Consider the following 13,101-nt stretch of genomic DNA (forward strand, 5'->3'; position numbering starts at 1 on the left):
CACCAAGACCTATCACTTTAGACACAAACCTTCCCAGGACCAGGACAGGAGAGATGAACTCTAAGGTAAGCAAGGGTCCAGGATGAGACTATGGGGTTTCTGGGTCCGTGAACACGCACACATACATACACGAATGTGGACACACATAAGAGCACATAACTATGTAAAATACACAGAGAAAGATGTTTAAGGGGACCCCACACCCAGAGATCCCCAGTCACTTGAGGAGATGGTGAGGTTGTTTAACTTTTTTATACCTCAGGTCTCTTGTCTGTAAGACAGGAATGATAATAACACAGGAATGTTGTAACAATTACATGTTAGGTACTTGGACAGTACCTAGCCCAGTGTGGGCTCCCGTTTTTGCTACTATGATTATTATTACAGCTGGACACTCTCTCAGGACACAGAAATCTAGAGATACAGATGCAAACACAAATACACCCAGACCCAGCACAATCAGATTCACTGGCATACACATACCCTGAATCTGACCACAGATACAGGTGCTCATCAAAGAGAAGCTGCGTCCAGCACCCTGCTGGTGGACAGTGTGGCAGAGCTCACATAGTTTGGTCTTGGTCCAATTAGGCCTGGTTCATTTCAGCCAGACCGCAGCAAAGAAAGTGAAATTGCTCTGCAAATTCAAATGAGCAGATTTTTGAGATGCCACATGGAGAGATGCCACGGAGAGAGGTAGAGGACCGAACCTAAGTTCAAAGCCTGTTTTTTAAGGGGTCAGATAGTCACTTTTAAGCTGCTTAAATGGCCGGACCTGCGATGTAGCCAGGCCCCACACCACCTAATACACCTTCAGTGAAAAGTGTACTGCCCTGAGTGCCTGCCATGCAAGAGTCTAGAGATGGTCAAAGAGAAGAGACTGTGTTCCACATATGAGCTAATGCACCATCAGTCATGCTCAGAGTCAAGAGGCAAGAGATGCAGAATTCAGTGGGATCAGGAAAGTGGAGCAAGCACCGGAAAGCAAAGGGCCTTGAAGTACTCCAGGATTGTCATGAGATGGGGATCAGAGCTATAAAAATGTCTGGAGGATGCAGAGCTATCCTCTGACATCCAACTTTATAACCCAACTTCTGGGTTATAAAAAGAGCAGAAACACGAGCACATATGTTCAGCCCTCTCTAAAGCATTATACCCACTTGTTAAGGGAGGCTGGAGGGCGAGTCAAGGATGGTGTGGATTTGGCCAGAGAGGGCTTTGTGGAAAGTGGATGTGGGTTAGAAAAAAATGCAGTGTTTGCATCTGGTCAACCTGAAAGTGATGAGGGTTATACCTTGGGGGAGGCCCTCTAGGGGATTTCTCTGAAATTCATCAAGAGATTTTCTGTGATCCCACACCAATTCTATTTAAGAGGAGGCTGTGAGTGACACTCAGAGAATGAGTAGTTATCATCTTTCCTTCCAGGATGAAGCTGCCGCATAACTCTGTGATTAACACACACTGACTCTGGACGTCAGGGGAGATTAAAGGAGGGATCAGATGCTTTTGAAGAGAAGGTGGCCATCTGGAAGGTGCAGGTGCAAGGTGGTGGAGGCTGAAAGGTGGCAGATGGCTTGGTTCTGTGAAGGCAAATTAGGGAACACAGAAGATGACAGATGGGCAGGTGTTGGGTCATTGTGAAAGGGATTTGCCCAAGGGAAACAAAGATTTTTTTTCTATTTAAATTTGGGTCAAGCACAAGGATTTCATCACTATTTATTAACTGGCTTTCAAACTTTGCCTACAAACAAAGTGGAAATCTCCTTATAGCAGATTAATTTGGGAAACAACTCAAGCAATAAAAAGGAGAGGAGAGGCAAGGTTGACCTACCATACCTTATTTGCAATTCTAAAAGGTAAAACAGTTCTGAAAATTAAATTTAAAAAAACGGATTTGACAGCATAACCTGACTTCAACTGACCTCTTTGTCATCTTTATTCCATGTAGTGTGAACATTTGATGCAGAAATGTTGATGCATTTGACTATTGAGTACTGCCCAGACCCCACTAGGGTTTTACGTAATATGGGTAATATGCTCTATATTATCTTTCTAAAGTCCAAAAAGTTCAAGATTTTGAAACACACCTGGTCCCCAGGGTTTGTTCACAGATCCCACTTACCTCCAAGACAAGTGAGAATGTATGCTCAGCAGGCTGCCCGGTGCTGGCCTCAGCATGGAACGCTCAGGTGTGAGCAAGTGGAAAGGGCTTCAAAGAAAGGATACAGCTCTTTGTATGGGTACATTTGCCAGGGTGGGGAGCAGTGTGTAAATGCTCCACTAGACTGGGGGATGTGAAATTGACAAAGAGGGAGAGAAGCCCTTAGGAAAGGCATCCTCCTGAGTGAAATGGTAATTCACTTTGAGATGGTGCTAATAATTAAAACATTTTTTATGGCATTTTAAGAAACATCTATTAGGCCCACATGTGAAGCTACTCACAACTCCTTGTAACATACATTTCAGAAATGTTGCTGTCCCTTGATCTGCCTTTCTTATCTTCATCAGGCGGGTCCCCCATCCCTAGCCCTGCTTATGGCCTCCTCAGGAGGGCCAGCGAGGAGGATGGCAGAGGTGGGAGGGCAGGGAGCCAGGAGGATCACTATAAATAGAGTCCACCTTCTCCATTCTTCTCACTGAGCCACTTCTGAGCTTTCCAAAACAACTGCAGCAGCAGCAGCTGCCGCTTCAGCAGCCACAGAAGTGTTGGTGTCACCAGGACACAGCCTCAGGTAAGAGAAGGGGCATGGCTGCAGAGGGGCAAAGTCTGAGGGGCTGTGTTGGTGCTGAGCTTCAGGGCAGCCTTATGAGAAATACCTACAGATGTCTCATAATAAAAGAGAAAATGTAACAATTTCTTGGAAATTTTTTTTTAAAAACAGAGCTTCATTCTAAAAGGAAATGTCTCACATGGATCTTATGCAGAGAAGCCTGAGCGACTTGCAATTTTAACAATGGTTTTGTCATAGATGTAAAGGTAATTTTTTTGATGATTTTTTTGTTAATAGAAGAGCTTAACAGAAGACCTTAAATGAGGTTCTGGACCAGTGATGCTGAGAGGGCCACCATTTCTACACACTCTCTATGACAGAGGATGCAGGAGCAGAACATGCTAGGGTCTCCTTCTCCTACACAGGGCTCATGGAGAGATGCTGATGAGGACAGACTTCTAGGTAGGAGAGGATAAGGTTCTGGGTGGGGAACCTGGAGCCCTCAGGGAACCGGGACAAATGGGAGGAGTCTCCATAGCCACCTTCTGTCTGATTGCATCAAAGGAAGACTGCTACCGAGTGATGGATGAGCTGGGGTGGGAAGTAGAGCTCTTCATCGCTGGAGGTGTTTAAGCAGAGGCTGGTAAGTCCTTGACAGATACACTGAAGAAAGGTTTCCTGAATCAGCTGGGGGATTAAAATATTACATTGGTGCAAAGTTATTTTCATCAGGAAAGACAGGAGGGAGTGTTTCCAAATCTCAGGGTGGAGGTCGGCAACAAATTACTACTGTCTTTGCAGCCACTGATATGCCCCTCCCCAAATTTCAGACAGGACGTCAGTGCAGCTGGTGGTCAAGCATCAGCTGGTGGTCCCTTAGGCTACTGGGGAGGAGGAGTTGAAGACCTCTGGGCTGATGCTCTCACCTGGGGTACTTGGAGCAACAAGTAATACTTGGATAACTGTAATGAACTAGAGAAATACTCATTGAGAGCTTCTTAAGAATATTTTAGCCCAGAAAGACAAGGTGAGCTCATGTTTGACAAAAGGCAAGCTTTCCAGGGGTTGGCTGTTTTTCCCCATGCAAGCAGGACCCCACACCCACTGCATCCCCCTTGCCTGGCTGCTTCTGGTTTGTAGGTAATGGAATGCAAAAGATGTGGTTTCAGCAAGTATTTAACACCAGGACAGATGTGGAACTACCTAGATAATGTATATCTCCCATTGCCTGCCTCCGTGTCTCTGTCCAGTGGAATTTTCTGCCAAGAGATTGTTGTCCAGTTTCGTCTCTGTCAGCCACATGTGGCTATTGGGCAATTGTAATGTAGCATGAACACATAAATACATTTTAAACTTAATTTAATTTTCATTGATTTAAATTTAAATAGCCACTTGTAGCTAATAGCTATTGTATTGGACAGTGCAGTGCTGGAACATTCATTCTTTGATAGCAGGAAATGCATTTTTAAAAAGTCTTTGTGTCTCTGGCTTCTTGTATAATGTCCATGAGTAGATATTTAATAAATAAACAATGAAAGAAGATGAGGATGTTCTAGGAGGTTTTTGGAGAAGGCATGGTTGAAATCTGAAGGCAAAAGGGCTGTTTTTAGTAGATTAATGAAGACTTCAAATCACTAGAGTGTTGGCTGGTTTGTCTGCAGTTTTGTTCTCCTCAATGATCTAGGACTTTCTTGCCACTTTAACCATAGCTTTATGCATTTTGATAAATGTGCACAAATGTAGGTATAGAATATCACCATCAAGATATAGGACATTTTCATATCATGAAAAGTTCACTTGTGTCCAGGGTTGGTTTCATGGGTATGCACAACCTGTGCAGTCACAAAAGGACATGTGCTCAGAAAGGCCCCACGCTTGATTTACTGCTCTGCTGTTGCTGCCTTGAAATTCTTAATAATTTTTTTAATAAGGGGCCCTGCAAGTTCATTTTGCATTGTGCCCTGCAAATTCTGTGGCTGGTACTGCCTGTATCCTTTTGCGGTCGATCCCCTCCCACCACCCCAGCCTCAGGCAAGAACTGATCTGCTTTTGTCACTATAGGTTAAATTTGTCTTTTTAAAATTTTAATTTATTTTTAAAGACAGGGTCTTGCTCTGTCATCCAGACTGGAGTGCAGTGGTGCAATCATGGCTCACTGCAGTCTTGAACTCCTGGGCTCACGTGATCCTCCTGCCTCAGCCTCTTGGGTAGCTGGGACTACAGCATGCGCCACCACGTCTGGCTAATTTAAGGGTTTTTTTTTGTTTTTTGTTTTTGTTTTTGCAGAGATAGGGTCTTGTTTTGTTGCTCAGGCTGGTCTTAAACTCCTTGTCTTGAACATTCCTCCTTCCTTGGCCTCCTGTTGCATTGGGATTATAGGTGTGAGCCACCACCGGCCCTTGTCTTTATCAGAGTTTCATGTAAATGGAGTCATAAAGTATGTAATTCTTTGTATCTGGTTTCTTTTACTCATAACATTGCTCTTGAGATTCGTCCTTTTTTGTGGTTAGCAATAGTTTGTTCCTTTTTTATTGTTGAATAGTATTCTATTATGTGGATACACCATGATGAGTTTATTCATTCATTTGTGATGGACAGTTGGGTTGTTTACATTAGTTGTCTGTTATAAATTAAGCTGTTACAAGCTTTTGTTTATAAGTCTTTGTGTGGAAAATGTTTTCATTTCTCTTGGGCAAATACCTGGGGATGGAATTGCTGACAGTAGGATAATATATTTTCAACTTTTCAGAAGCTGCCAAATTATTTTCCAAGGTTTTTGTACCACTTAATATTCCTATCAGCAATGTATGAGAGTTCTAGTTGCTTTACATTTTTGTCAGCACATTATATTGTCAGTCTTAAATTTTAGCCACGCTAGTGGCTAAGCTGTGTATTTTATTATGGTCTTACTTTGTGTTTTCCTGTGACTGAAGATTTTGAGCATCATTTTATGTATCTTCTTTTGTGAGGTCTGGCCAAATCTTTTGCCATTGTTTGTTTTCTTTTTATTGAGTTCTTTATATATTTTGGATACAAGTTCTCTGTTAGATTGTGTGTGTGTGTGTGTGTGTGTGTATGTGTGTGTATTAATCTGATACATTTTCTTCCATTCTGTGGCTTGACTTGTCTTTATTTATTTATTTATTATTATTATTTTTTGAGACAGGGTCTCTCTCTGTCACCCAGCCTGGAGTGCAGTGGCACAATCACAGCTCACTGCAGCCTTGACCTCCTGATCTCAAGTGATCCTCCTGCCTTGGCCTCCCGAGTAGCTGGGACCACGGGTGTGTGCCACCACACCTGGCTAATTAATTCTTATTTTTTTGTAGAGATGGAGTGTCACTACGTTTCCCAGGCTGGTCTTGCACGCCTGGGCTTAAGTGTTCCCCTCTTCCCAGCCTGCTAACATGCTGGGATTGAATGCGTGAGTCACAGCTCCTGGCCAGTCCTGTCATTTTTTAAATAATATCTTTCAAAAATAGACGTATTTTTAACTTTTATGAAATTCAATTTAATGTTTTGTATTTTATGGTTTGTGCTTTTTGATGTCCTATCTAAGAAATTTTGCCTACCCTAAGGTCACAAAAATGTGCTCTTAAGTTTTTCTCTTAGAAGTTTTATAGTTTGTTTTTTATCTTTATGTCTATGATCTATTTTTCATTAAAAAATAATTGATCACATATGTTTGGCTCCATTTCTGGACTCTGTTTCATTGATTTATATGTCTGTCTTTATGTTAATACCACCTTGTCTTAATAACTATAGAATTATAATAAGTCGTCCAGGCGCTGTGGCTCACGCCTGTAATCCCAGTACTTTGGGAGGCCGAGGCGGGTGGATCACAAGGTCAGGAGATCGAGACCACGGTGAAACCCCGTCTCTACTAAAAATACAAAAAAAAAATTAGCTGGGCGCGGTGGCGGGCGCCTGTAGTCCCAGCTACTCAGGAGGCTGAGGCAGGAGAATGGCGTGAACCCGGGAGACGGAGCTTGCAGTGAGCCGAGATCGCGCCACTGCACTCCAGCCTGGGCGACAGAGCAAGACTCCGTCTCAAAAAAAAAAAAAGAATTATAGTAAGTCTTGAAATCAGACAGGGCAAGTATCCCAAAGTTGTTGTTTATAAAAATTGTTTTAACCATTCTAGGTGTTTTGCAGCTTTATATAAATTTTAGAATCAACTTGTCAAGATTGCATTACATCTACAGATCAATTTGGGGAGAACTGATTTTTGATAATATTGTCTTCCAATTCATGTCTATTTATTTAGATCTTTAATTTCTCTCAGCAATGTTTTGTAGTTTTCTGTGCACAAGTATTATACCTTTTTGTTGTTAAGTTATCCCTAAATATAGAATTTTTTAATGGTATTGAGAATGGTATCATAAAATTTCTTTTCCATTGTTCTTGACATTATGTAGACATATATTTGATTTTTGTATGTTGAGCTAGTATTCTATGATCTAAAACTTCTTATTTCTAGTAGCATTTTTGTAGACTCAGGATTTTCTATGTACACAGTCATGTCACATGAGAATAAAGATAGTTTTACTTCTTATTTTCAAATCTACATGACACTTATTTCTTACTTTTCTCTTTCACTGGCTAGAATCTCCTGTATAATGTTGGTTAGAATTGGTAAGAACAGATATTCTTGCTTTGTCCGTGATTTTAGATTAGAACTCATTCCATCTTTTACCATTGAGTATAAAGCTAGTTTAGGTTTGTCATAGATGCCATTCATCAGCTGAGAAAATTCTCTGCTCCTAGTTTGTTGAGAGTTTTTATGGTGAATAGATGTGGAATTTTGTCAAATGGTTTTGTTTGCATTTTTCATTTGTTTTTTATCTTGAGATGATCACCCAGTTGTTCTCTTTTATTCTGTTAACATGGTGAGTTGTGTTGATGAAGTTTTAAATGTTGAATAACCTTTGCATTCCTGGGATAAACTCTATTTGTTTACAACATGTTATTCCTTTTAAAAATCTTAAGGCGTCTCTCGTGGAGGCAGCTAGCTTGAGGCTGGGGAGTGCTGAGCTGCGTGTCATGCCCTGTGCTTGCCCAGACTAGTGAACAATACAGTCAGGATGGCTAAAGCTGACCCCAAGAAACCAAAGGGCAAGATGTCTGCTTATGCCTTCTTTGCGCAGATGTGCAGAGAAGAACATAAGAAGAAAACCCCAGAGGTCCCTGTCAATTTTGCAGAATTTTCCAGGAAGTGCCCTGAGAAGCGGAAGCTAATGTCTGGGAAAGAGAAGTCTAAATTTGATGAAATGGCAAAGGTGGATAAAGTATGCTATGATTGGGAAATGAAGGATTACGGACCAGCTAAGGGAGGCATTAGGATCCTTATTCTTGCCTCCCTTAGTTGGTCCCTAATCCTTTGTTTGGATCCCACTGTCTGGATTCTTCCTGCTCTGTTCCGAATTCTGCCCTAATATCAAATCCACAAACCCTGGTATCTCTATTGGAAATGTTGCAAAAAGGCTGGGTGAGATGTGGATTAACATGTAACAGTGAAAAGCCGCCCTACATCACCAAGGCGACAAAGCTGAAGAAGTATGAGAAAGATGTTGCTGACTAAAAGAAAGTTTGATGGTGCAAAGGGTCCTGCTAAGGTTGCCTGGAAAAAACGTGGAAGAGGAAGACAAAGATGACGAGTAGGAAAAAGAGGATGAGAAGGATGAATTTTAAAAACTGTTTATCTGTCTCCATGTGAATACGTTAGAGTAGGGGAGCACCTTAATTAACACATCAAGTGTCTGTTGCCCTCATTAGGTTTAATTACAAAATTTGATCACGATCAGATTGTAGTCTCTCAAAGTGCTCTAGAAATTGTCAGTGGTTTACATGAAATGGCCATCGGTGTCCAGAGCACCCTGAAGCTGTATCAAAATTGTATATATTTCTAAACATTTTTAAAATGAAAAAATAATCTTGTGTTCTCCTCACTCTGCGCACTTTGCTGTTGGTGTGACAAGGCATTTAAAGATGTTTCTCCCCCGCCCCTTTTTTTTAACTTGTAAAGTGGTGTTAACATATAGTTATTGGCTAGAAATCCTGAGTTATCACTGTATATATCTCTAGTTTGTAAAAAGAACAAAACAATTGAGACAAACTCTTGACACTCCTTGCTTGGCATTGAGGCTGCAGGGGAAGATGCCTTTTGGAGGGGTCGTAGCTCATGCACTGTGAGGTTGGACCTGGTGACTGCAGCAGGCATCCATTTAACTTCAGGTTGTCATGTTTCTGTATATAATGATGTAGCATTCTGCCTCCATTCTTAGCTATAGACAAAGGTGGGTCGGCTGGCATGAGAAGTGTTTTTTTGTTTGTTTGTTTTAGTTAAGTGTGATAGTTTTTAAACTGTTTCTTAAACAAACTGTAGAATTCTTCAGTGTCAGCAAAGGGAAGAGCCACTGCATCAATGAAAGTTCAAAAGCCTTCTGTACTTAAACACGCTTTGCAATGTTGTTTTTTTTTTGTATGTTTAGAATGCTGAAATGCTTTTGAAGTTAAATAAACAATATTACAATTTTAAAAATAAAAATAAAATTGGTAGACTCTGCTAATATTTTGTTAGAGATTTTTATGTTATGTTCATGAGGGACATTATTCTTTAGTTTTCTTACAATATCTTGGTCTGGTTTTGGTATCAGGATAATGTTATCTTTGTTAAACAAATTGGGAAATGTTACCTCCTCTATTTTATGAAAATATTTACCTGAAATATGTATTATTTCTTTCTGAAATGTTGTAAGGAATTCATCAGTGATGCCATCTAGACCTGGAGTTTTCTTTGTACGAAGGGATTTATTTACAAATTCAATTTCTTTAATAAGTGTATGGCACTCCAGATTTTTAACTTCTTTTCCAGTTTTGGCAAATCATATTTTTCAAATAATTTGTCTATTTTATCTAAGTTGTCAAATTTATTGGCATAAAGTTCTTCATAATATTCTGTTTTATTTATGCTGTCTTTCATTTTTTTTTTTTTTTTTTTTTTTTTGAGACAGAGTCTCGCTCTGTCGCCCAGGCTGGAGTGTAGTGGCGTGATCTCGGCTCACTGCAAGCTTTGCCCCCTGGGTTCACGCCATTTTCCTGCCTCAGCCTCCCGAGTAGCTGGGACTACAGGCGCCTGCCACCTCGCCCGGCTAATTTTTTTTTGTATTTTTAGTAGAGACAGGGTTTCACCGTGTTAGCCAGGATGGTCTCGATCTCCTGAACTCGTGATCCACCCTCCTGGGCCTCCCAAAGTGCTGGGATTACAGGCGTGAGCCACCGCGCCCAGCCTGTCTTTCATTCTTGATATCAGTTATTTGTGTTTTCTCTCTTTTCTTCCTGATCGATCTAGCTAATGGTTTATCAATTTTATTATTATTTTTAAAAACCGTCGAATTAAAAAAATTGATATTCTTACTGTTTTTGTCCATTTTCACTGGTTTCCACTCTGATCTTTATTATTTCCTTCTTTCTATTTTGGACTTAATTTGATCTTTATTTTTTAGCTTCTTAAGTTGGAAGCTTAGATAATTGATTTTAGACATTTTTTCCTTTCTAATATAAACATTTAAAGCTATTAATTTTTCCCTATGTACTGCTCTAGCTACCTTGCACAAATGGTATGTTGTGTGTTTATTTTCATCTACTTCAAAATATTTCCTTCATGATTTCTTCTTTGACCTGTACTGTACAGGGAAAAACTCTCTCTCCAACTGAGTTTCCCTCTGCTCTCACACCACACCACCACAACAATCAACACAGAGGAAGACTTCTTGACCAAATGTGTGGGGGAAAGCCCCACACACCAAGCCACAGACACCAGCTGGGTGTCCAATTCAATTCCAACACAATCTACCTGGAGACAGCCCACAGGCTGGGGGCTCAGTTCCCAAGATTGCCCCCGACATCTCCCGTTGCAGTCACAAGTCTGGGCCTCCAGAACTTCTGACTGACTGGCTTCAAGTTGGGGTTCCCACTACCCCCTCTTTGGGTTTGATTCATTTCCTGGAGTGGCTCATAGAACTCAAGGAAACACATTTATTGGTTTATTTTAAAGAACATTACTAAGGATACAAACGAAAAGAAGTGTAGGGCAAGGTATGGGAGAAGGGGCGTGGAGCTTCCATGCCCTCCCTGGTCACACCACCCTCTAGCAACCTCCACATGATAAGCTATTTGGAACCTCTCTGAACCCTATCCTCTTGGGATTCTATGGAGGCTTTATTACATAGACATGATTGATTAAACCACTGGCCATTGGTAATCAGCTTGACCTGCAACTCCTTTCCCCTCCCTGTGGGTTGGGGGTGTGAGGCTGAAAGTCCCAACTCTCTAATCCCGCCTTGGTCTTTCCAGTGACCAGCCCCACCGTTGAATCTATCGGACAAAACACATACACAAAAGACAGCACTCTGGAGATCCCAAGGATTTTAGGAGTCCTAAGCCAGGAATCAGGGACGAAAACCAAAACATATGTATGCCCTCCATGGAGCCTCCCTTTAATCAACTTGGCTTCCATTGCCACCACAGACCACCTGCTGGTTTTGACCACAGATCCCTTACATCAAAAGAGTATACAGAATCTTTAATAATTAGTCCAGTCCATCATATTGTACAAATGTCCTAGGGTGAGGCCACTCAGGTTTGCAGTCTTCCTTTCAATCTTTTCAGGTTCCCAAAACAGGAGTGGTCCCGACAAATATACAGCTCCACCCTTTCAGGCATAAGGAATAATTGAGCTAAGAGACAGTATCATCTGTTGCTCTGAGACTTTTGAGTTGTTCACGTAATATTGAGCTTCCCTCAATTAATAACTCATTTGTTTATTCATTTACACTCATCTACTATTTCTCCTGCTCTCCATTAATATCCAAATTTTTCACCTTTGGACAGGACATTAGAATTGCCACTGTGCTGGTCTAGATTGCAGGCAGCAGCACTAGTCTGGCAAGTGCCTCCCACTCAGCCTGTTCCCATTCACATAGGGTAGGGTTATATAGATTCCAAACTAGTGAGCCATTTTCACCACCAGGCATTATAACTGTATTTATACTTGGTCCCAGTTTTGCCAGAGGGTGAACGCACAAGCCACCTGCATCAGGCCCTTAGGAATTCTGAGAGGAGAAAAAATTTTCTTGAGGTGATTTGGGGAAGAAAAAAAAATTATAGCCATTATACCAATATACTCCTCCCCTAGCAAGAGGTGCATACTCATACCAGTGCCCTCCCCACCTCCCCTTCCCCAGATCAACCAGAAAAACAGAGAAAAAAATCTAGTGGGGATACTATAGTCCCACTCATGTTGAGTGTGAGCACAAAATTGTGAAGGTGTGCAAGGCAGCCCTGCAAGCTTTTGTTTCTCCCTGCTTTAGGCAACCAATGTTTCAATTGCCTGTTCTCCTCTATCAAACTATTAGTTGAGGGAGGATATCTCTCTGCCCATTGTTGGACATTATGGGCTGTATGTGTTACTTGGTCTGAAGAAATGGCAGTCAGCCATCCAAATTTATGCAATATCTTCTGTTCTGTTCTGTTTTTTTTTTTTTTTTTAATTTTTATGGCACTCTGAGCATTTTCATTTCCCACCAGGCATGCAAAAGCCCAGTCCAGAGTCAGTGTCTATTCTTGTCAAGACCCATTTGCAGCCTCCAGGGCTCCCAGCACCAGCCTCCTTTGCCAGCTGTGTTCAGGGCCTTTTCACCAGGGAATCTGCCGCATAGCCATCAGCAGTCTCTGTCTCCTTTTATGACAAACAGAACAGTTCTTACTGGCATTATGTGCCTGAGAGGGTGCAAAAGAAACTATCTTGACTCAACCCATCTCTCCACTGCTGCAGTACCCACTATCCTATATCAATTAATTTCATGGACCCAGGTGGCCACCTCCAGGGAGGACACAGGGATATCTGCTTGGGCCCTGGCGATTGTACTTGTTTCCATTTAGCAGGTCCAAATAATATTGCTCGACAGACAGGTTTACATGCTTTCTGTTTTACAGTATGAGGTAGAGGAAACCTGTGTGTGTGTGTGTGTGTGTGTGTGTGTGTGTGTGTGTGTCATAATACCACACATGGGTTATCAAGAAAACTTAAAAATTTCCAAATATTTGGGGATTTTATTCCCAAATATCTTCTCGTTCTCTATTTCTAATGTAATTATGAGTGGGCAGAGAATATATAATTCAATCTTTATTTATTGAGACTTATTTTATGGCCCAGAATATGATCTATCTTGGCAAATGTTTTATGTGCGCTTGAGAAAAATGTGTGTGCTGCTGTTTTGGGATGGGGTGTTCTATAAATGTCAGTGAGATCAAGTTGATTGATACTATTGTTCGAATCTTCTACGTACTAGCTGGTTTTCTCTCTACTCATTAATAAGAGAGAAATATT

General features: G+C 41.3%; 1 pseudogene; it reads left to right on the forward strand.

Annotated features, from left to right (window-relative positions):
- Positions 1-7,795: 7,795 nt before the first annotated feature.
- LOC104005781 (high mobility group protein B3-like) lies at positions 7,796-8,402 on the forward strand (annotated as a pseudogene).
- The last annotated feature ends 4,699 nt before the right edge of the window (positions 8,403-13,101 follow it).

This window comes from Pan troglodytes, chromosome 2 (genome assembly GCF_028858775.2).
Source record: "Pan troglodytes isolate AG18354 chromosome 2, NHGRI_mPanTro3-v2.0_pri, whole genome shotgun sequence".
NCBI classification, from domain to species: domain Eukaryota; kingdom Metazoa; phylum Chordata; class Mammalia; order Primates; family Hominidae; genus Pan; species Pan troglodytes.